Here is a 21750-nt window from a genome sequence, read left to right as displayed (position 1 = left end):
GCCACACATAGTACACGCACACATATTCATTTGCCTGCTTGCTCATTGGCTCCCTCTCTCAGTGACCTTGGAGACCATAATAAGCGCTAGAATCTTGCCTAATTTATTCATGCATGTATCCTTGTGTCTGTCCCAATGCCTGGCACATAGTAGGTGTTTGTCATAGTTTGGATCATGGATGGCCCCAAGGTCCATATGTGGAAGGTGTGGTCCCCAACCTGGCACCACCAGAAGGTGGTAGAACCTTTAGCAGGCCAGCCCTCCGGGGAAGAAGTGTGGTCACTGGGGAGCCAGGCCTCAGGGGATTTTGGATCTTGTCCTCTTCCTTCTGTTGCTTCCTGACCATCATGAGTGGAGCAGCCATGCTTCTGCCATGATGTCCTGTGCTGTTACAGGCTCAGAGAAATGAAGCCAAGTGACATGACCTGGAAGCTCTGAAACTAGGCCAAAGTAAACCTTTCCTCCTATACATGGATTTTTCTCAGGGACTTGGTCACAGCAGTGGGAAGCTGACTATCACAGTGCTGAATAGATGTTAAATAAGTCACTAATTCACAGTATATGCTCCACATCTCTTACCTGGACATGGGTAGTGACAGGGACTCTAGCCAACAATTAGGTCAGCCCAGGATGGCCACCTCTGCACCCTTGTCCCCAAGCAGGTCTGAAAGATTGTAGCCAGGACAGAAGGGGGATATTTGTACCCGGCTGGTAGCTGGGTGACTGGGATCAGGATCGTCCTGTCCATCCTGTGTGGGCAGTCTCACAGTGACAAAGGGTCCCCCACAAATGCCTGGGCCCTGCCACTCCAGCTGCAGGCATAAGCAGGGTTTAAAGGTGATCCCCGTTTAGGCAGCCTCACCCCAGCATCCATGAGTGGTGGCCCTGAGCAGCACCACCCTCGGGAGCCCTTCCTTCCTGCCATCCTGCAGGATATGACAATGGGAATGCTGCTGGTGGGGTTAAGGGTGGGATTCCTCTTTTTCTTGCTAAGGATCGCTTCTTGAAACCTATTAACACTAACCCTGGCGTTTACATCATTTGAGGTACACCTCGGCTTCTGAAAAATGATTTAATGTATCTTTGGCTCATTTGGAAGTGTTAGGCATTCATGGACCTTCATCCAAGCTACTGTGACAATTTTCAATCATATAGCAAAAATAGAACCATGAGTACTCATGACTATGTGTAACTATGCTAGGTCCAATCGAACTTAACAAGTGTTCACAATTTGCCATGTTTGTTTTCTCTCTCTCTCTCTCTCTCTCTCTCTCTCTCTCTCTCTCTCTCTTGCTTTCTCAGTCTCTCTCCCACTCTGCACTTGAATTTGAATATATGCATATCAGTTTTGGATTTGTTTTCTTAACCACTTGATAGTAAATTGTAAACCATTACGCAGCTTCACAATAAGTGTTTCCTTAGGTGTCTCCCAAGGACATTCTGCTATACATCAGTCCCCTTATCACATGGAACAGGACACCTTTAATATAGGTCTTGCTGCTTTCAGCATGGGGGTAGGGGGTTGCAGGGTGCCATTGCTGAAAACTGCAGGGTTTCTAGTCCCTCAGTCCTATAGAATGCACTTGTCAGAAGGACAGCACTCAGGTCCTTTTCCAGTGGCAATAGAAACAATAAATCCTCATAATCCCACCCATCCTGAAAATCATGAAGTCGCCTGTGGAGAGACACTGTCTGTGAACTCCCTTATCCTCTCAGTGCGTGGATTTGTCTGCTTTCCAGAAGAAAACTTGCGATCATACTGATGCATTTACACCCGCTTGTGTTTGTACCATTGGTCTTCACAAAGCCATTTTTTAAAACAGAGAGGCCATGCGACTAACCATTGTCTCATTCAGACAGAATCTGTGTCTCTTCCTGACCTTCCTCCCGAGGAAGAGCCCCTTCTGTGTCCCTACTGCCCAGTGCGCTCAGGCTTGTAGCAGCCCCACGCTGAGGACGATTCAATTCCGCCACCCTAGCGAGGGAGGAAGGCTGCGGCCTTTCTCTGTTGCCCACTGAGTCTGAGAGGCTTGTTGTTGTAACACTGGGCCACAGGGGCTGGGACGCAGGCGGCATGGGGCAGAGGGGACACTGAGGCTGGCTATGGCTGGCGACTGAAACACAGCTCGCCCGCGGGCGGGAATAGAGGGACCAGGCAGGCCATGCTGTGTTGAGGAGTGGGACAAAGTCACTGTGATGGACAGTCTTGCTCCCTTCCTGCTGGTGACGTCTGCGAGCATGCGTTGACCTGGATGTGACCCCCAAGTGTCTTCAAAAACTTTAGAATAATTAATTCCAATTAATCAATTTTTTTTTTTTTTTTTTTGTAAAAAAGTGAACAGCTCACTCTAGCAAACTAATCCTGCTGTTTTTCTGTGCTCACTTCTGGCTTTGGCTGCAGTGAAGTCCTTCTGATTTGTGACCCAGGTGTCATTTCCATTCGTTTTCTCTCTTCTGGTTTCATCAATACCTGCCCGCACAGCAGAACACAACTCCTCAAAACCCCTGATAGGTTTTTCTTGGTGCTGTAGAGAAGCAAAGGCAGAAAAAAAGAAAACGGACTTTATTACAGGAACCAGAGGGCTGCACATGCGTCCAAAACCCCTGCAAAGCAGATGAAGCAGCAGGCTCTTACTGGGTTTGGCAGGGGTGGAGCTTGAAGGGGCCAGCCGAGTGACGTACTGACAGCTGATTGGAGGAATATTGGCACATGCGCAAAAAGCGGGAGATTCAATTGGGACTCAGAAGAAAAACGCGGAAGTCAGTATTGGAAGGTCGCGCTGTCTCTCTAGGGTTGGGGGCCGTGTCGGGCAGGCGCTGTGACATTTCAGACAGGCAGAACCCGTCAATTTCCTTGTTACTTTTTATTTCTTTCTTTCTTTTTTTTTTTTTTTTTGTCTTTTTTCTTTTTATCGGTACCAGGGATCGAACTCACAACTGCCTGCTTACAAGGCTGGCGCTTAAGCCACTGAGCTAAATCCCCAGCCCCTGTTACTTTTTCTTGTTTTGCAGTGCTAGGGCTCAAACCCACATGCTAGGCAGGCACTCTGCCACTGAGCTACCCACCTAGACAACCATCTTCCTTTATTTTATTAGTCCGTATGTGTAGTATGTAATGTTTATATATTTTTGTGGTGACTTGGTGCACATACATAAAACATCTCAGTTCCTTCTTTCATCCCCTATCCCGTCTCCACCTCCCTCTTTCTACCCTCTTGATCCTTTTAAGAAAGACTTATCTCCCTACTTCCTATTATCTATCTTTTATTTGGCTCTTTATTCATACTTTGGATTTCTTATATAAAAGAAGCCATACGATATTTAAACTTGTGCATCTGATTTATTTCACTTAACATTATGGTCTCAAGGTGCCTCTATTTTCCTACAAATGACTTAAGTTTATCTTTATTCATGACAGAGTAGTACTCCACAGTGTATACATACCATACTTCCTTTATCCATTCCTCCGTTGGTGAACACAGCTGCTTCCAAAATTTAGCTATTATGAGTTGCGCTGCTATAAACATGGGCATGCATAGACCTCTGTAATACGATATCTTTAACTCTTTGAGGAAGATACGTGGAAGAGGAATAGCTGAGTAGAATGAAATGTCTAGTTTTAGTCTTGAGGACGCTCCACACCGATTTCCACAGTGGTTGCACCAGTTTATACCCCCACCAGCAGTGTAGAAGGACCTCCCCACTGTGCCTCCCGCAGCCCCTCCGCATTTGTCATTGGCTGATTTCTAGGTGATGATCATTCCTGCTGGAGTCAGGTGGGCAAGCATAACTGTGGTGGCTCTGTTCCCGTCCATGCTTTAACTCTTGGTACAATGTGGAGGCTGAGTCCACGGCTGTAAGCTGTGGCATCTTCAAGCATGGCCTCAGGTATGGCGTGGCTTCGGTTGTCATGGAGCCCTGCCCACCGCAGCCCCCACCCGTCCTCTCATGTTTCAGCCTGCGTGGAGCCCCCTGCCGGCCCTCAGAAGGTGTTTTCTGCAGAGTTGAGTGCTGCGCTCTGAATTCCAGACCACGCTGAGTTTACTTCGTTTATAGCCCGGCATCTCAGAAGCAGCCTTGCAGATGTGAGATGCGTGGGTCTCTGGATGTGGATACTGGCAAAATAAACCTCGACGGAGCAGAGGCATCAGGGTCCCGGAGGCAGCCAGCCCTCCCTAATCCGTCACCAGCAGGGAAGTTGCAGTTGAGTGGCTGGCAGCAGAACCCGCAGGGGTCAGCTGTGAATATTTAAAACGGGAAAACTTTTTATCTCCAGACAAACATTTCAGAACCTGACAGTATTTTCTTTAGCCCAAATACTGATATTCCTTTATGATGATAGTCTCCAAAGAAACCTTTTCCTTTCATTGTTCAAACCACCAAACGAGGTTTCTAATGAGAGCTTCACTTCTGAAACAGGCTTACATGTGTCTTGGGAGGCCAGCATTCAGGCCTCGCGGAAAAAGGTCTCCCCCGTTGTAACCGGTCACAATACTTCCCGAAGGCTTGAGCAATCTATGGAGCCTGCAGATTGACTTATGCCGGGGTCACACAGTGGCTTGCGGGAGGGGTATAAATCTTCGGATTCCCAATCCAGTCCTCTTTCAAGTTTGTCACACTCCCACCTCGCTTAGAGCAGAGCAGAACCTCTTTAGAGAAAAATCTCCTTTTCAGTCGATTGTTTGGATTTTGTTTGTTTTGTGGTTTTTGAGACAGGGCCACAGGCCAGTGACACTCCTGCCTCAGCCTCCCAAGTAGCTAAGAATAACAGATGTGTACCATTGTGCCTGGCTGCATGTGGGTTGGGAAGTATTTTAACATAGTTTTTTATAGTTGTCCAGAATATTAGAGGTCCACAATGACTTTTCCATGAATTACTCTATATACCTCTTTCTGTGTCGAGCAGCGAAAGGAACACCAGAAACCCCCATTCTGTCATTTGGAAAATAAGGGAATTTGACTGGATGAACTCTAGTTTTATGGATTAATAATTCCATTTCTCCAGTATTCATTTGCCTTTGAAATACCAAACCTAGACATGCGCAGACATAACATAATATCCCTAAGCATCATGCACTGTAATGAAAAGTAAATTCTATTTTAAATATATATTTTAATCATATCGGTAATTCAAAATATATGATCCCTAATTTAACAAATAGACATTATAGAGGCCAGGAGTGTAACTCAGTGGTGGAACACATGCTTTACATGTGAGAGATCCTGGATTCAATTCCCAACCCTCCCCAAAAGAAATATTTATTAAATAAATAAATAAAACTAAAAATAAACATCACTGAAAGACTAAGATTTATTTTGTCACCCAGTCTAATTCTCTCCTGTTTAACCCTAGAGGTGATTATTATTTGGGGTGCAAAGCTCTTGTAAAACCACTTACGGGCTGAGGATGTATGTAGCTCAGTAGTCCAGCGCCGGCCTGCTGTGTATAGATTTCTTTTCAGCGCTGTCCACTGAACACATTTTGCTCCATAAACTTGCTTTTAATGCGTCTTCCCTCAATGATTTGTCTCTGAGATCCTTCTATGTTGGTTAAACTTTTTCTTTCTTTCTTTATACCTGAACTGGTTGGAGGTTGCTGTCACCCCCTCTCTACCAATTCGTTCCCCCCACCATCAGAATGGGCCACGCCCCCAGGGTCACCCCCAGCCCCCTGCCACCTTCCTCAGGGATCACCGCCTGTGCCCAAATGGGAAGCAATCTGGAGGCCGGTTTCCCACAGTCCTCCTGCTCCTGTTAAAAATAAACCAAACTCTGTCTACAAGGACTTGTTTTTTGAAATACAAAGAAAATATTCCAACCCCCTCCCGAACCTGCTTTGGAGCTAAAAATCTGATGCGAAGACTTAATCTTTAACTGAGACACGAGGTGAAGCATAAATGAATCGTGGAAATGCTGGCCTTCTTCATCGTCTTAACCACCCACAAAGTGGCCTGCCTAGGGATCTGTTACCGGGGTCCATGAGAAGGGAACAGGTATTATAAGCCAAAATGCTAACTTTGACACCAGCATAACAGGCACACTACACAGTAATATCCTGGTCTGCCTAAAAGTGTTTATTTTTCTTTTCCTTTTTTTTCTTCCTTTCTCTCTTCCTTCTTTCTTTGCTGCATTGGTGATTAGACCCAGGGCCTTCACCCTGAGCTCTATCTCAGCCCCTTTTTTGTGTATTTTTTATTTTGAGACAGTCTCACTAAATTGCCCTGGCAAGACTCAAAACTTCTCATCTTCCTGACTCAGCCTCCCAGAGGCTAGGATTACAATGTGCATCACCACACCTGGCTGAGACACTTTCTTTTACTACGGTTAGATCTACTATCAAGTAATGGTGATTTTTGTTACACTAACAAATATCAATCAGAAATAGGATGATGAGAAAATGTCCATGTCTCCTAGTTCAAGATTAACAAATAAGGATTAAGGGAAAATATGACAGAAAATGCTTCGTAGTAATTCAATTTTTGAGCCTGTCATGAGGTACTGAGAAAGATGGTGATTAGGAGCTTATAGGATAAGGGTTTGGCTTTTTCTCTTGCAGGGGAGTCTGCTAAGAGAGAAAGGAAACCAAGCAAGCCATGTACTCTCTCTGAGCTAGGAGTAGAGAGAGGGGTTTTAGATTTAAGAAGTCCCTCAGTATAAAAAGATAGATCCTTTGAAACATGATTATAGGCTTGCCTTCAGCCTTCTGCTCAAATTGTTTTTAATTCTGGTTTGGAGGAAGCATTTCTTTATAGCCAAAACAGCCATCTGGATGAATACAAATGCGTTTGTAAGAGGCTTGAGTTACTAATGGATAAACCCGTGGGCTGGTGACCTTTAATTGAGTTTGGTCTCTGGGCGCTGTCAGCCACGGCCTGGCTCACATTCTGTCCTCCTTGCTTTGGTGGACAGAGGCCCAAGCAAAGGAGCAGCTCGCTCTGCAGATTCCACCTGTGGTAGAGATGAGGGACAGGAGGAAGAAGGAGAAAGCCATGTCAAGAACCTTCTATTATTTCTACAAGTTTCCACAGTTGTTTGTAGAATATTTTATTCCAAATATGACTCTGTGCTAGGGATGAAGGAGAAGAAAAAGGTTTACACATTCAGAACTTTCCACAGTTGGTAGAATCTTCTACCTCCAATATGACTATAGCAGGGTTGAGGGAGAGGAGGAACGAGATCCACATGTCCAGAACCTTCTATCATTTCTAGAACTTTCCACAGTTTGTAGAATATTTTATTTCCAAGATGACTGTGCTAAGGATGAACAAGAGGAGGAAAGTTTACATGTCCAGAACTTGCCACAGTTTGTAGAATTTTCTACCTGCAATATGACTCTGACATTAGCAGGGTTGAGGGAAAGGAAGAATGAGATGCACATGTCCAGAACCTTCTATCATTTCTTAAACTTTTCAGTTTTTTGAGTCTTCTGCCTTCTTACTAAATCAAAGCAATTTGCTAGCTTCCAACGTGGGGTCTAAGGTAATCATTTGTCTGCAGGACAGGGACAGATGACCTCTGTGAGAATAGGAGGCTCAACATCAGCTCCTAGAGAAGAGACCCCAACCCAGCTCCTTAGCTCTGCCTTCCTGCCAGAACCAGGTAAGCAGAGACCTTGTGGCCCCTCAGGAGGAGCAGAAACTGAGAAGTAATGTGTTGTCTGCTTTTTGAGAGGAGGAAGGTCAGAACTTTCCAGAAAGAAGGGTTTCCCAGCTATTGGTTTCCCTAATGCACAGAGGTTAAAAGTTAGATTTGTGACTTCAAATCATGCTTGGCCTTCAGGACTTGGACCCTGGACTGTCTCACTTTCCTTTTCTGGAAACTGATGATAGAGATAGCAGGAGCCACAGGCAGTGATGACAATTAAATGACTTCAAGCCTGGACCACTCTTAGCACACTGCCTGGGGCACACAGCGCATTGAGAGTTGCATGGTAGTGATAAGTGCTCACACTCTTAATAATGTTATCACTCACTGGCCATTAGCGATAATTAAAGAGAGGGGACTAAGAGAACACATTGAGCTCCAAGCCTGAGACCAAACCAAGATGTAGAAAACCAGATGGTCTTAAAGTCTGGACAACATTGAGTCAAAGGCTGGAGAACCATAAGTACAATTTCGAGAAATAAAAATTCTTTAAATAAATAAAATAAAATTTCTAAAACAACTTTGGAAAAGGATTATGTTTGAATCCATCTGGAAGATAAAATTTTTGCATGTTTTTAGAAACCAGTATTTGCTCCCTCAATTCTGCCTCCGAGCTGGAGCTGCAAAGTGATATCCAGGTGACACAACCAAAAATCAGGGTATTTGGCAAGGCTCTTCCTAAAACCAGAGCTTAGACAGGCTTTCAGCAGCCAAAATCAGGTTTTCTTTTTGTTTTTGTTTCTGAGCAACAGACGAGCAAGCTCTAAGAGAAAAAACAAAAACCAATTAGAAAATTAAATGTAAACGCCCCAGCGCACGCCTTACCAGCAGCCAGCGATCCCCTTTTCCTGCTGGACGCCGGTGACCCGCTGTCCTCCTGTTCTCCCCCTGGACAGGGAAGAAATCATTGCACGATAAGTCATTTATCTTCAGTGCAGATATCACAAGGACGGAGCCACGTATTACTCGAAATGGGAAATTCGTGTCACATTATTTTCCGTCGGTGAGTAATCGACAGGAAATAGGGATGTCACCGCGCAGCGGGCTGGCCATCTGGTTGGGGGCTGTCCCTGAACTCGGCAGCTGATGTGCGCAGAAATATTAAAGCAGCAACGTCCAACACCGCTGTGCTTCTCCAGGGAACCTCGGTTCATGCATGGGAGGAAGGCAATAAAGTGCAATTATTCTGGACGCGGCTACACAAGGCGTATGAAAATTATCTCATGGAGAGCAACTCTACAGCTAAGTATTTTTTAAAACAGCCATCCGTCACTCCTGGTAACAAAATCAAACAATCCAATCCATCTCCGAGGAGCTGCCCATTAATCACGAGCCGGTGGTGAGATGTTGGCAATTTTTCATTACTCCCGTGTAATGTTTTCAATCTGACACGCTGACGGGGTGGTCGGCATAGATGGAATTATCACGTTCAAGACAGACAAGCTCCACAGTGTTGGGACCTGAGGTGTCACCTGCGTATTAAGGACCCCACATTTTTTCTTCGAATGCATTTGTGTGCTTACATCAGAGGGCTTTGGTACCCACAGGTGAAAGGGACAATGGAGGAGGCTCTTACGACCGCGCATGATCAAAACTCTGCTTCTGAAGTCTCACCTAGACTTGTCCCAGCCTTGGGAGGTCAGCATCCTGGACCCACCGTGCAGGTCCGTGCAGATGAGATGTGTCACAGCCCTGGCGTGGTGGTGGACATCAGTAACAACATGGACTGTGTCACTTGGCAGATGAAAGGAAGGCCCAGAGGGAAGATTAATCAGGATGAAACCGGAGAGGAATCTGCCTCAGGTGTTATCACCTGGGCCAGCAGTACTAGTACCTTAAAGTTTATTTAAATGAACACGCCTTTTAAAGTGATAGCAAGGAAGCCCCTCGTCGGTTTTTAATCCGGGCACCCAGCTGGATGTGCAGGTCTGGGAGTCAGTAAGTTCCACAGTCTGTTCTGGGAGCCGTGCCAGAAGCATGGAGCTGTGGGAGCAGAAAGAAGAAAATTCACGATGGAGAGGCTGACTCCGGGGCCTGGTCTAGTCCTGATAGCTGTGTAGTGTGGATCCAGTGGTTCCACCTTTTGGAGGGAGGGAGGGAGCCCGTTTCCTTTTCAAACACCAGATTTATGACTCTGGGCTAAATTTGTCCCACAACTTGCTCTTTAAATAAAGTTTTATTAGAACACAGCCATGCCCCCTCCCCTGGGGTGTGGTCTCTGGTTGCTTTCCAGCCATGGCAGAAGGGGATGGTGAATGAGCCAAGGAAGGCATACGCTTTTGTCTTGCGGAATCACCTCCTTGAGGCTCTGGAGCTGTGCTTTAGGGACTCACAGTGGAACATGTGTTAGGCAGGGAGGGGGCCCCAGCTTGTGCTTAAAGACACCATCGCCCAGAGGCAGCAGGAGTTCCCTGGTGGCTCCTCTGTGCATTCCCCGAGCCACCTTGACCACTAGAGGATAGCTGGGCAGCTGGCTTCGTCAGACCACGCGGAGGCCGTCCCCTCATACACGCCTCCCCCATGCACAGGGGGCAGCCGCTCCTGGCACCCACATGTGCACCCCACACGAGCCTGCCAGACCCACCCCACCTGCCTGGCCTGCCATTTGCCAGCCCCAGAAGTCACCAAAGCCTCTGCCAAGTTTCGAAAAGTGTCCCTGTGTGGCCGCCTTCTCTCCAATCTTGTACCTAGCTCCCGGGGTCACCACTGGTATCACCTGCCTTAGCCGGGTGCTCCTCATCCTCTGACCCCCAGTCCTCCCCCTCCTAGCTCCAGAACCTTCTCTCTTCTTTTCACAGCTCCCATCCTCTTCAGCCTCAAACTCTCCTGCAGAGTCCGCTGGCCTCTCCTGCTCCAGAGTCCCCTAGCACAGACCAGCCACTGGCACCACAATTTATGTGCACTTCTGCTTCGGCTGCCTGATGGACCTCAAGGCCTCAGCATCTGGTCCTGTGCCCTGTACTTCTCTTGAGGCTGCGTGGCTGGGCCTCTCATGGGGAGTGTGTGGATCAGTGGTTGAGTGGCTTGGCCAAGCCTGCTCAGATGGGCCTTGGTCTTTATTCCCTGTAAGAGACCCCTGGCTAGAAACTTGCAGGGAGCCCCTGCCTGCAACTGTCCACAGGGCCTCGGAGCAGCTCCCCTGGGCAGCAGGTGATGGAGCAGGCTCTCAAAGGGCCCAGAAAGAGCAAATCAAGATCAAGCAAGCACCTCACCATGGAGGCAGAGTCCACGGCACAAGGCCAGAGTGACATCAGAAAGGTGTCCTGCGGGACTCCACATCACCCCGTCCCAGGCCCCACCCCTCCATGTGCCATGGCCTGGCACGGAGGATGTTGGGGGGACCACGTCACACCATTCCTGTTTCCTGTCTCCTTGAAGGAGCACCTGCTGGCCCTGCAGGAAGGTGCTCGACCAGTGGCTGCCTCTGGGCATCACATTTGAGTATCTGGTGACAGCATTCTCCCTGGAGGGCGCAGGTCCAACAGGTTCCTGACATCTGAGCCTGGGGATCCTGTGGCCCACACACCACCCATCCCCCTCATTCCTGGGCCCTCGGTGGGGTCCGGTGGGGTGGCTCTCAGTCCTATCTTGCTTGAAAAGTAGGGCCCGTTTCCCTAGCACTGGTTAACACTTGAAGCAGACAGAAGCAGCCTACAGCCAGCAGCCTGCACGGCCAGGAGCAGGGATCTAAAGGAGCCCTGTGCTTTGAGGTCAGGTTCCAGCATGGGGCCACCTGGGTCCCCATCCTGCAAGGGGCTGGCCCTGGCGTGCAGCAGGAGGGTGAGGAAGCTACTGCCCCAGTGCTGTGGAGGTCACACTCCAGTTAACTTCCTGGGTTGTTTTTATGGCAAAGTCGAGCAGTCTTTTGTTTGCAAAAGTTGGACTGCCTAACAGTTTATCTTAAGAATGTCATCTCTCTCTCTCTCTGTCTCTCTCTGTCTCTGTCTCTCTGTCTCTCTGTCTCTCTCTGTCTCTCACACACACGCACACACACACACACACACACACACACACACTTCGTCTTCAGATTGCAGTTTCAAGAGCAAATGGATCCCTGCTTTCTAAAACCTAAAATAGAGCCTGGTGTGGTGGCTCATGCCTGTAATCCCAGCACTCTGGAGGCTGAGGCAGGAGGATCCTTGTGAGTTCAAAACCAGCCTGGGCTACAAAGTGAGCTCAAGGCCAGCCTGCACTGCATAGTGAGACCCTGTCTCAAAAAAGACAAAAATAAATAAATCGACAAATAAATAGAAATAAAACCTGAAATAGCCAGAGCAGACCCATGGAAACCAACACACTAGCATTGTTGGAAACTGTCCCCTCACCGTTTTGGAAGGCCACCAGAAGAAAATACACCTGCGGGTGATGGGACCATAGCTTTTGAGTCTGCAGGGCATTTGGGGGCACCCATGCTCGTTCACGTGCTCCCTGAAGTTGGGAGGACCAGGAGGGGTAGCATTGAGGACACTAGGCGACGCCGGGCAGCCCCGGGGTGGGCAGGGCAGGGCCGATCCATGCTGAGTGCCTGCCCTTCCGGTTCATCCTCGGTAATGACACGAAATCCCCCTGCTTCTGCCTGCACCGGGGTCTCGTCCTGCTCCTCATAGATTCCTCCGCCTGCAGTGGAGACCGCAGCCACAGAGAGCACGTGGCCCTTGGCTGGGGGACGCCAGGGCGCTGGGGATTAATCCCCAGGACAGACAAACGGACTGCCCCGCAGTGTTCAAAACGGACCGGGAAGAAGTCATCTTGGGTAAAATCTGCACTGCTCTCAAACCCACCTCAAGCCCAGAAGGCCAAAGATGGGGGGAAAGAGGGACGTCACTGTTTCCTTCAGAGTGTAAATGTGGCTGGGAATTTATGTGTCGCCCTCCAGGGAAGAGTGGCAGCTCTCCCGCCCTGCCCGTCTCCGGTTACTTCCCCCGCATGTCTGCTTCCTGCTGTCTGCAAGGCCCCGTAGATCACAGGGCCCGACAGACGCAGACGGACAGAGGGCAGGGACAAGGAGGTGAGGACGTGCCACGTTTGGGCAGGACTGTTTGGGTCCACCCAGCCTTCGCTGCGCAGCTCTGGGTATCCCGGAGTTAATGAGCGAGCACAGGACCAGCAGCTGGAGCTGCTGCCTGTAAATTGTGTTGGTTTTATTTCAGGACAAGCTTTGCACTCGCCAGGGAGTAATGATGCATTTTTACATAAAGCAGGGTCTGGGTTTTGGTACAGAAAGACCAGGCTGGCTGCATAGCGGGTGTGGCTGCCTTGGTGGTAATGGCCGTGAAGAAAAAGTGGACATGATAGGAACAGAGGTGGAGGGGCTGCTACTGTCTCAGCTTCAGAACTAGTTTAATCCACAAAAAGAAACCTAAAGATATTTTGGCTTGGGGATGTGGGCCTGTGGTATTTACACACCGTGGAATACTACTCAGCCCTAAAAAGTAGCCATCGGAGTCATGTGTAGGAAGACACATGCACCTTGTTAAGTGAAGCAAAGTGAAGTTAAGTGATGCATCATGTTAAGTGAAGTAAATCAGACACAGGAGCTCGTCACATGGTTTCTCTTGTATGAGAAACCCAAACTATAAATAAGTTAAAGAGCAAAATAGGGAGAGAGGCATTAAAGTCAAGGCATTTGTCAGTGCCCTTGACAGGGATTTTCAGCCAAGTTGTTGCCACCAACAGCCTAAGGGCTTTGTCTGAGCTTTCAGCCTTCTGTACAGAACCTTGTGCCCCACAGTTTTCAGCTGGGAGCCCAGCAAGGCTGCCGTTTGCCTAGGGGAGGGAGGGGCTGGCCCTGGAAGGACAGGGGCACCTCAGTCTTCATCCATCTGCCCCTTTCCTCGGTGACCCCCAGCCCCAGGCCTCCCTCATTTGCTCCCAAGACATCTGCCCGTACAGGTGTACCTCCGACACATGGACTAGGATTTCCCTGGCAAAAAAAAAAAAAAAAAAAATTTCAAGCCGTCTGCAGGACTATTTCAGGATTTTCTCGGAATGTCGTGGGAATCAGCATTCCTGCCATGGGAAGTAGAGTCTGCGTGGCTCCAGTTACCAGCTGGTCTGTCTGGGACTGTATTTCTGAGCTAAGTGGATCTTCGGCAGGACCACCTAACTCTCCTCCCGGGATCCCAAGTCCAGGGAAGACGAGTGGCCACCTTTGTATAATTTCCCCTCGTTCCCCACCGTGGCCCGTCCTTCTCCATCCCTGTAGCCGCCATGGGATTCTGCTTGCTTCTGCTGGGTGACCATCAGGCCACTTTGCCACTGTCCCTGGACACTGCCAGGAGCCCAGTGGACAATCTGATCATTTAAGAAGAGGTTAGTCCTTCCAAAACAGACTTTTTTTTTTTTGTCTTTTCATTTTTATCGGTACCAGGGATCGAACTCACGACCGCCTGCTTGCAGGGCAGGTGCTTATGCCGCTGAGCTAAATCCCCAGCCCCTGACAGACTTTTTTTTTTGTGCTCATGGCCAAGTTATACAATCCTTGATTCTCAACACTTAGCAAGAGCCCAGTAGATTGCTGTCTTCCTTCAGGAAATGAGGTTTTCCCCAGCCGCTGCCCCCTCCACCGTCAGTTCTGCGCAAATGGGAGCAAAGAGCCGCTAGGCGCCACGTCCGACCTGAGGTCTCCTGGGGAGCTGCTTTGCAAAGGAGGGCGCCCAGTCTTCCAGGGTTAGGGCCACTGGAGGGAAGGTGGAGCTTCCGGAGCAGCCCAGCTTGCTCTGCCATGCCTGAGGGGCGGAAGTGGCCGCTTCCTGTCCCTGTCTGGGTCCCTCGCAGGAGCCTGGCTGTGGGGTCCATGTGCAGCGAACCGATGCAGGTTGGTGCTGGACTGAACTTGAGGGGAGCCCATCTGTCACCTGAGGCCTGTGCCACTGGGCCTTCAGCTGATGGGGTGTGTGAGCTACTCGGGGTCCACAGACTTCAATGTGAGTCTCATTCAAAAACTATTCTCACAGAAACACCCAGAATGCTGTTGGATTAAGTATCTGGGCACCGTGGCTCTCTTTGTTTGTTTGTGTTGCTAAGAGAATACCCAAGAGTAGGTAATTCCAGCAGCCTCATGAAGTGGCAGCATAAGACACAGTATTGTCCTTCTGTTCCTCACTTGTTCCACTTCGTGTAAGTCAGGGTTTCTCCACGCAGTATGAGAACTTCACCATGTTCGGAGGGGGCTGGGTCCACCACACTGTGTTTACCATCCACCTGTCAGGGAACACCTGGGTTGTTCTTAGCTTTCGGCAGCTGTGCCTAGTGCTGAGTGAACACTGGTGTACAGATAGGGCTGAGTCTTTGCTTTGCACGGAATTGCTGGGTCACATAGTCATTCTATGGCTAATTTCTGAGACACCTCTATCCTGTTTTCCACAGAGCTGCCACCATTTTACCTCTAACCAACAGTCACAAAGGGCTCCAGTGTGTCCACATCCTCAGCGATATATGCTGTTTTCTGGGAAGTGTGTCTGAATTTGCTTGTTTTTGTTTTTGTTTTTATAGGAGCCATTTGAAAGGGCATGAAGTGGAAATTTTTTTATGAGGTCAGAGTTGAGCATTCGCAGCCCCCAAAGCACTTGCACATCACTACTGTAAGTCTCTTCAGGGCTCTGCAGATCACAGTCTGAAAGCCAGAGCCAGGGCTTGACCCTCTCTTAGGGTTCGCATTATAGGATCAAGCCTTCCTTGACTTCCTTGACTTCATTCCAAGAAGCAGGAGAGGTGGTTGGTTTCAAGCTAGAGGCCAATAAAGGAAGCGGATACCTCAGCACAAGGGCTGGGGCCCAGGCCCTGATGGGAACCAGCTGCCCCTCCAGAGGAGAAGCCAAAGAAGGATTCATCCTTCTTCCCTTCTCCTTCTTCCCCTGTCCTCTCCTGGTCTCTCTCTCTCTGTACACACAGAGGTTTGTTTCTATGTCGCTAAGACAAAATACTCAACCTTCACCACTCAAAAGAGAGGTTATCTTGGCTCACAGATTGTAGGATTTCAGTCCATAGCTGACTGTTCGGGTCAGGACAGCAGGACAGAAGGACATGACAGACAGTCAGAGGAGGACTGAGGGAGATAGACCCTTCCGGGCCACACCTCTCCCAACCTTTCTCACCTCCTGTTGCAAGTTAGCTGTAAGCGCCCATAAACCAGGGACCTGCCCAAAGCCCAGCCTATGAGCACATGAGGATGAGAGGGGCAGCTAGATAAGCCGTAAGACACGCTCTCCATTCTCCTCTGCTCCCTTAGAGCCTCAGCGTGAACATACTACAAGAGATCACCTGGCTTAAAAAATGAAATCATCAGCAGTCTGCGATCTTCAGGGTGTAAATCAGGCAAGCTCACACACTCACCAGAGGAAACCACCAGGAATCCCAGGGGGTCCCGGGCACCCTTACCTGGACTCCTCTACCTATACAGGACTACCCATCACAGCATGGCAAGGCCTCTGTCCTACCCAGGCCTTGCAGCCCACCTGTCTCTAAGAACTAATGTCAAATACCCCAGGAGCCAGGCTGGGGGGCTCTCACATGCTGCTTCTTATCACCCCTATCTCAGGGCGACTTTTCAGCCTTTCTGGGGGCTCCCTCGCTCCTCCCAGGCCCACAGCATTCCTGAACCCCGCCCCATTCTGCAGAATGTCCTAGCACCCGGGGGACACCAAGGACCCAAATTCTCCCTCAGGTACACTCAAGGGGTTTGAGGCCTCGAAGTCCAGCAGGGCTGCCCATCGTGTGTGTGTGTGTGTGTGTGTGTGTGTGTGTGTGTGTGTGTGTGTGGCTGCACTAACAGATGATCCATCCCAGCTCAACTGGCTTAAGTGAAAAGCAGCGCGTGCCCTCTTGTGGAGGCAGAGGTCCCGCAGGGCCTTTCCAGCCTAGGTTGACCCGAAGGCTTAACAGTGTCAAGGACTCAGGTTTTTCCAGTTTCCTACCAGCAGCTTCATTCAGTGTGGCCAGCTGGTCTCTCAGGCACCCCTATGGCAGGGGAAGGGAGAGGAGGCCTTCGTCTTTGTCGCCCTTCTTTTTCAGAGCCCCTTGGGGCCGACAGCATCACATGATCTGCCTCAGCCAATCACTGCCCAGGTGGGACCACCAAGATTTTACCCTTGACCAGGTGTCTCCCGAGACTCCCATGTCTGAGTCAGTCTGCAGGAAAATGGGCAGATTCGTGAGCAAAACTGGGGTGCTGTGAAGGAGGAGGAAGGGGCTAAGGCAGGCAGATGGGGCCACCACACTGACCTTTGGGACACGTATCACATATTTTTCACTTTATTCCTTTTCTATCAGAAGTATGTAAACGTCTCCTGGTTTAAATAACTATTCAGTGCCGATGTATATGAAGTAAAAATAAGAAAGGAACCTGTCCAGTCTAACATCCCTCATCAGAAGGTACTGCCCTTTTCTGCCTAACTCTCCATTCAAACAAGTCCACTTCAGTCACTGTAGTGCCCAGACACGATTCCACAGCAGGGTATTTCACTGCCTCGCCTTTTAGCTAGCTATTAGGGTGCTCCTGACCCTTCACTAGGTCACAGCCGTGCTGAGGACGTTCTTTCCCTTCCCTCTTCAGACCTTTGCATACAGTGTTTTCCTACAAAGTGAAAGTCAACCAACAGCTACAGACAGAAAAACTGTCCCTTGAAGCCACCCAACAGTTGTTTTAGGATTTCTGACCGTCCTGACAGAGCCCTCTCAGCTTGCAGCAGGGTGCAGCATCCGGGCTATCAGCTTGGGACGCTCTCATTCACCAAAACAGGGACAGGAGAGAGAGTTGTAGGTCTGCACTGTCTGCTTGGAAATGTTCTCTGGGTTCAGAAGGGGCTGTGTCTCCCTGAGCAAGACCTTGGCTCGGGGCACCCAGCTACCTGCAAAGTTGTACATTATCTCCATTCAGCTCCCACGGGAGCATCAATAACAGCTGCCACTTCCTGGAGAACCTTTCAAGGCTATACTAATGGTGTTTGCAGACCGTCAAGCTGGAGCGCTCTATCCATATGCCTAAACACACTCAATAACCCTCTCCAGGTTTCTCACAGCAGTCGAAGCCACGTAAAACAGACGCCAAGTGAACCTCCTCTAGTCCCGTTGTCGGGGAGAAATGATTTCAGTATGAGGCTGTCATCTCCAGACAGACTCACCGAAGTCAGGGCTGGGGTGAGCTGCCTCCGGTAACCACTGTCTGAAGCAGATGTTGCTGTTCCAAGCTGCTGATAGCAAAGGTGTTCGGCATCTCAGGTCTTGGGGCTGCTCCTTGTACTTCACAATCTGCTGCGCTTCCTGTAGTCCTCCCTGCCAAAAAAATTACCATCATGCAGGAGCAAAGGATAGAAACACACGGCTCCCAGATGTGCCCCAGCATCAGGGAGGACCCGCCAAGGCTGGGAAAGGCAACGTGGAACCAGAAGGAAATCAGGCAGTAGGAACGAGGTTGAAAGGAGTTTATGTCTCTCGGCTGGTAACACACAACGAGGAGATCTTTAGTTTTAATTATGAAAGCTCCCTGGGGCAGCCCAGGCTGGGTGCTCTGCTAACCTGCACGCCCTTAGCTGTGTGTTCATCTACTGGATGGGGTGGGCGTTGTTGCGGGCAGAGACAATGTTTTCCCAATGTCGAACTATATGTCTGCTGTCCTTGGGATTCGAAGGAGAAAAAGAAGAAACTTTCACAGCAACCTGGAGCTTTCTTTTAGGGGAAATTTTCTTGACAGAATGTTCTGTTTTAACTGGTAATGAAAGTGAGCAAACCCCTCCTGGCATACGTAGGTTTCCCCCACGCTGAGCCTACCCCAAAGAGAAACAGGCCCAAGAAGGGCTGCAGGGCGTCTCCTCACTAGAGGCAACTGCTCCTGGTGGTTTACGGTCTGGGTCACTTCAGTTTCTCACGTGTCACCTTTCCAGGGGCTGCAAGGCCCAGCGATCTGGACACAGGCCAAGAAGTCAAGGACTGTTGAAGCCGTAGTCTCCACTCTTCTCCCAACACCAGCGACCACCCAGCCCAGCCAAGCCATATGGCCTCTTGCTTTGCTGATGTATGAGGTGGGTCGAATGTTTTTCCCCTGAAAAAGGACTCCAAGGGATTAATTAGTTAAAATCTGTAAGCATGTATCATTATAATTATTATTCCAGTTTCTATTCAAAACTGTACAGGTCAAAAGAAAAAAAAATTGACACTCCCTCTGAGGGCAGAAACCTTTCTGGTATTTCTGGTCTGGCTGGTTGGGAGAGCATCCCAGGAAACTCAGTGCTTTACTGGCCCAGAGCTGTGCCTGCCACACTTGCGGGTGAGGAGATGAGAACCCAGCTAAGTCCCAGATGTAGTTGGAATCTCGGCGTTCACACTGTATTTGTTTACCAAAGCCAGGGCGGCTCCCGTGACAGTCAAGGTGGAAAGGCCTGTATACAGGACGACCTTAAACCTTCAAATTCTTCACAGGTTGGTAGGTTGGAAGGTGATCAGTAAGGCGCATTTGGACTTCCCTGGTATCAATCTGAAAACAATGCTGTGTTAAGTGCTGTATTCCTCAATAGCGACTCTCCATTATATTTATCTTGTTGACAGGACTCTATTAGTCAATGCTTACCAATGGCTCCCATTCTTTGGCACTAAAATATTCCATCTCATCCCATTCCTGCTTCCCTGTGGCCAGCACCACACTCAAACACCTATCTTTTCAATGGCACAAAGGACCTCACTTGCTTTCCAAACTGGGGGCGCCATTGTGACTGCCTGTGACTTCCTGTCAGAGCTCTTCCCAAGATGGGGGACATCAGAAACGCCCGTCACACAGTTGGGCAGCTGTCTCTACCTGCGGTGTTAGGGTCTTCCCACTGTTCAACTACCAAAAGGCGGGACAGGGCACTACAGGCCCAAAAGCCAAGCCTAAAATCCAAGTGGAGGCAGAACAACTTGACACTGTTTAAATGAGCAGATTTTAAATACTTGATGAATATTTACTCCCAGGAAAGGCCTAGCGCTCTTAAATGAATAATAGCCCAGGAAAGAGCCCAAAAAAGACAGCCTCAGTCTTAATACTATGTCGAAAAGTTCATTTCTGACCCTAAATTTTTAGCCCCTCAGCAACACAAAAGTTCCGCAGTCGGTAGCACCCAATTTTCCCACAAGAGAGTGTCCACGAGGGCCTAACTCCTCCCTGGAGGCCCCTTTTATCTCCCATAGCTACTTCCTCTAAAGAGAATTATGGAAAATACTATCATCTCTTCATCTTTCTACTGAGTTCAGTGATGTTGCCGCCACTCAGCTGGCTAAAAGATGTTGCTTCTTTCCAGAGCCCCGGGAGGTCTCTGGTACCCATCAGGGGTGGCTCTGTGCCTGCATGCTCCCTGCCCACCATCCCTAGCTCCCAGGAGACTCCCAGCATACCTGTCACATGAGATGTGGCAGAAGGTGAGGGAGGGCAGATTACTCTGTGGGTCTTTCTGAGCTTAATACCCCTTCTACCTTGACACCCCCCTCAAGTCCCGTTGGTCATCTCTCCCAGCCTCTCTGTGCTGCTTGTGATGCTCCTTGTGAATGCACAGGGCATCTGTGCACCTCTGTGGCTTGTGAACTTCCCTATTTCACTGTGACTTGCTTCCAACCACCATTTCCATGACGGCAACTCGAGCTGCATGGAAACTGGCTTTCGGGCAGGCCGTGTGATTTTCCCCCTTTGTCTCTTTAGAGGAAGTCCAAAGCCATCCTTCAGTCACCTTTGAGCCACCACTGTCCATGCAGACTGTCCCCAGACCACAGAATAAGTGATGGAAAGAAAGACCAAGCTGGAGTAAACACTATTTTTCCATCATTGGAGCAGCTCTGAAAACATTCTTTGGCGGAGAGCACCATAGCCTATTTTATAGTAACTATACACAACTTTTAAGAAAACTATTTCTGAGACCAATGGTATCATGTGGAATCGCACCGGCGGGGTGGATTTAAACAGGAAACGTCTCCTTTCCTCTTGCTCCGTTTGTACATCGTAACTGAACACACGAGCCCTTGTCTTGGGGCTTTTTCAGCTCCTTCAGGATGCTCAGGACCCCCAAAGCCTGGAGCCCCCATACACACGGCAATGCGTTTCATGCAGTGCCTGAGGCTGCCGTGGCTTGTCACCCAAACCAGAAGCACACCGAAAGTTGTGTTTTGTCTCTTGCGTGTGAAGCACGGCCGTGTCTGCAGCCCCTTGTTTTGGGTTCCGTCCGCCTGCAAGGTGTTGCCGTTTCTTGCAGCTCTGCTGCTGTGCCACAGAGGTTGTACCATGTGAAAGCAATGCATATCTTATCAAACCACACAGACGAGTGCAGCGATGCACACAGACCTCTCTCCAACCTTGGACTCCTAGCTGTACTGCCCTGCTTAGAGAAGGAGTCTCTGCTCCATCAAAATGCTTATGCTCCTTTTGAAAAAAAATACAGATGGGATCATGCCATCCTCTGCCCCAGCTTGCTTTCTTCTGCTTCACAGTGTGACTTGGAATCTTTCTTATATTACTACCTAAGGAAGCATCTATTAGTTTTGGTTTTGTTTGTTTTGCTTTGTTTTCAAGACTAGGTCTTGCTAAATCGCCAGGCTCGCCTTGCACTTGAGATCCTCCTGCTGTATGCTTTCCAAGTAGCTGAGTTTCAAATTTGCATGCCACAGACCCCAGCTACATCTTCTCTCTTAATGGGACATTCTGCTTCATTGCACAGTACATCATAAATTAGTTCACAAATCTCTTATTGAAGGACTTCTAGGGTTTCTCTAGATTTTCTTCCCTTAGAAATAGTCAGTATATATTGGCCTTTGGTCATGTGTGTCTCCACTTACCCCTGGGGTAGAACTGCAGGATGCATTTCACTGAAAGCAGGATATTCACAGCATGTACATCTATATCTAGCTATCTATATATATATATTTTTTTTTTTTTTTTTTGAGAAAGGGTTGTGCTATGTAGTGCAGGATATGTAGTTCAGGCTGGCCTTGAACTCGCTCATGCAGCCCAGGCTGGCCTCAAACTCACAGCAATCCCCCTGCCTCGGCCTCCCCAGTACTGGCATTAGTTGTGTGCCACCATGTCCAGCTTTTTATGTTTGTTTTGTCATTTGGATAGCTATCACCAGACTGCTTTCCAAAAAGACACTG

At 49.0% G+C, this 21750-nt stretch overlaps 1 protein-coding gene across 7 annotated transcripts in view; it reads left to right on the top strand.

Annotated features, from left to right (window-relative positions):
* Nucleotides 1-21750, top strand: part of Cldn14 (claudin 14) — a 78833-nt gene that overhangs the window by 25427 nt on the left and 31656 nt on the right. For 4 of the 7 annotated variants that reach the window (XR_001199897.3, XM_023562500.2, XM_063224482.1 and 1 more), the window contains exon 2: nt 18525-18662. The exons of 2 other annotated variants lie outside the window; for them this stretch is intronic. The gene's annotated coding sequence lies outside the window, so the exon portion shown is untranslated. Of the gene's footprint in view, nt 1-12423; nt 15228-18524; nt 18663-21750 lie in introns of those variants that run through there. One more of the 7 variants, XM_063224481.1, reaches the window with a different exon arrangement.

The sequence above is a fragment of the Cavia porcellus genome, unplaced genomic scaffold (assembly GCF_034190915.1).
Source record: "Cavia porcellus strain 051 isolate PalLab524CR breed Dunkin Hartley unplaced genomic scaffold, mCavPor4.1 scaffold_15, whole genome shotgun sequence".
Classification (NCBI taxonomy): domain Eukaryota; kingdom Metazoa; phylum Chordata; class Mammalia; order Rodentia; family Caviidae; genus Cavia; species Cavia porcellus.
The sequence above is the reverse complement of the archived record's forward strand: the minus strand, read 5'-3'. Positions and strand labels throughout refer to the sequence as shown.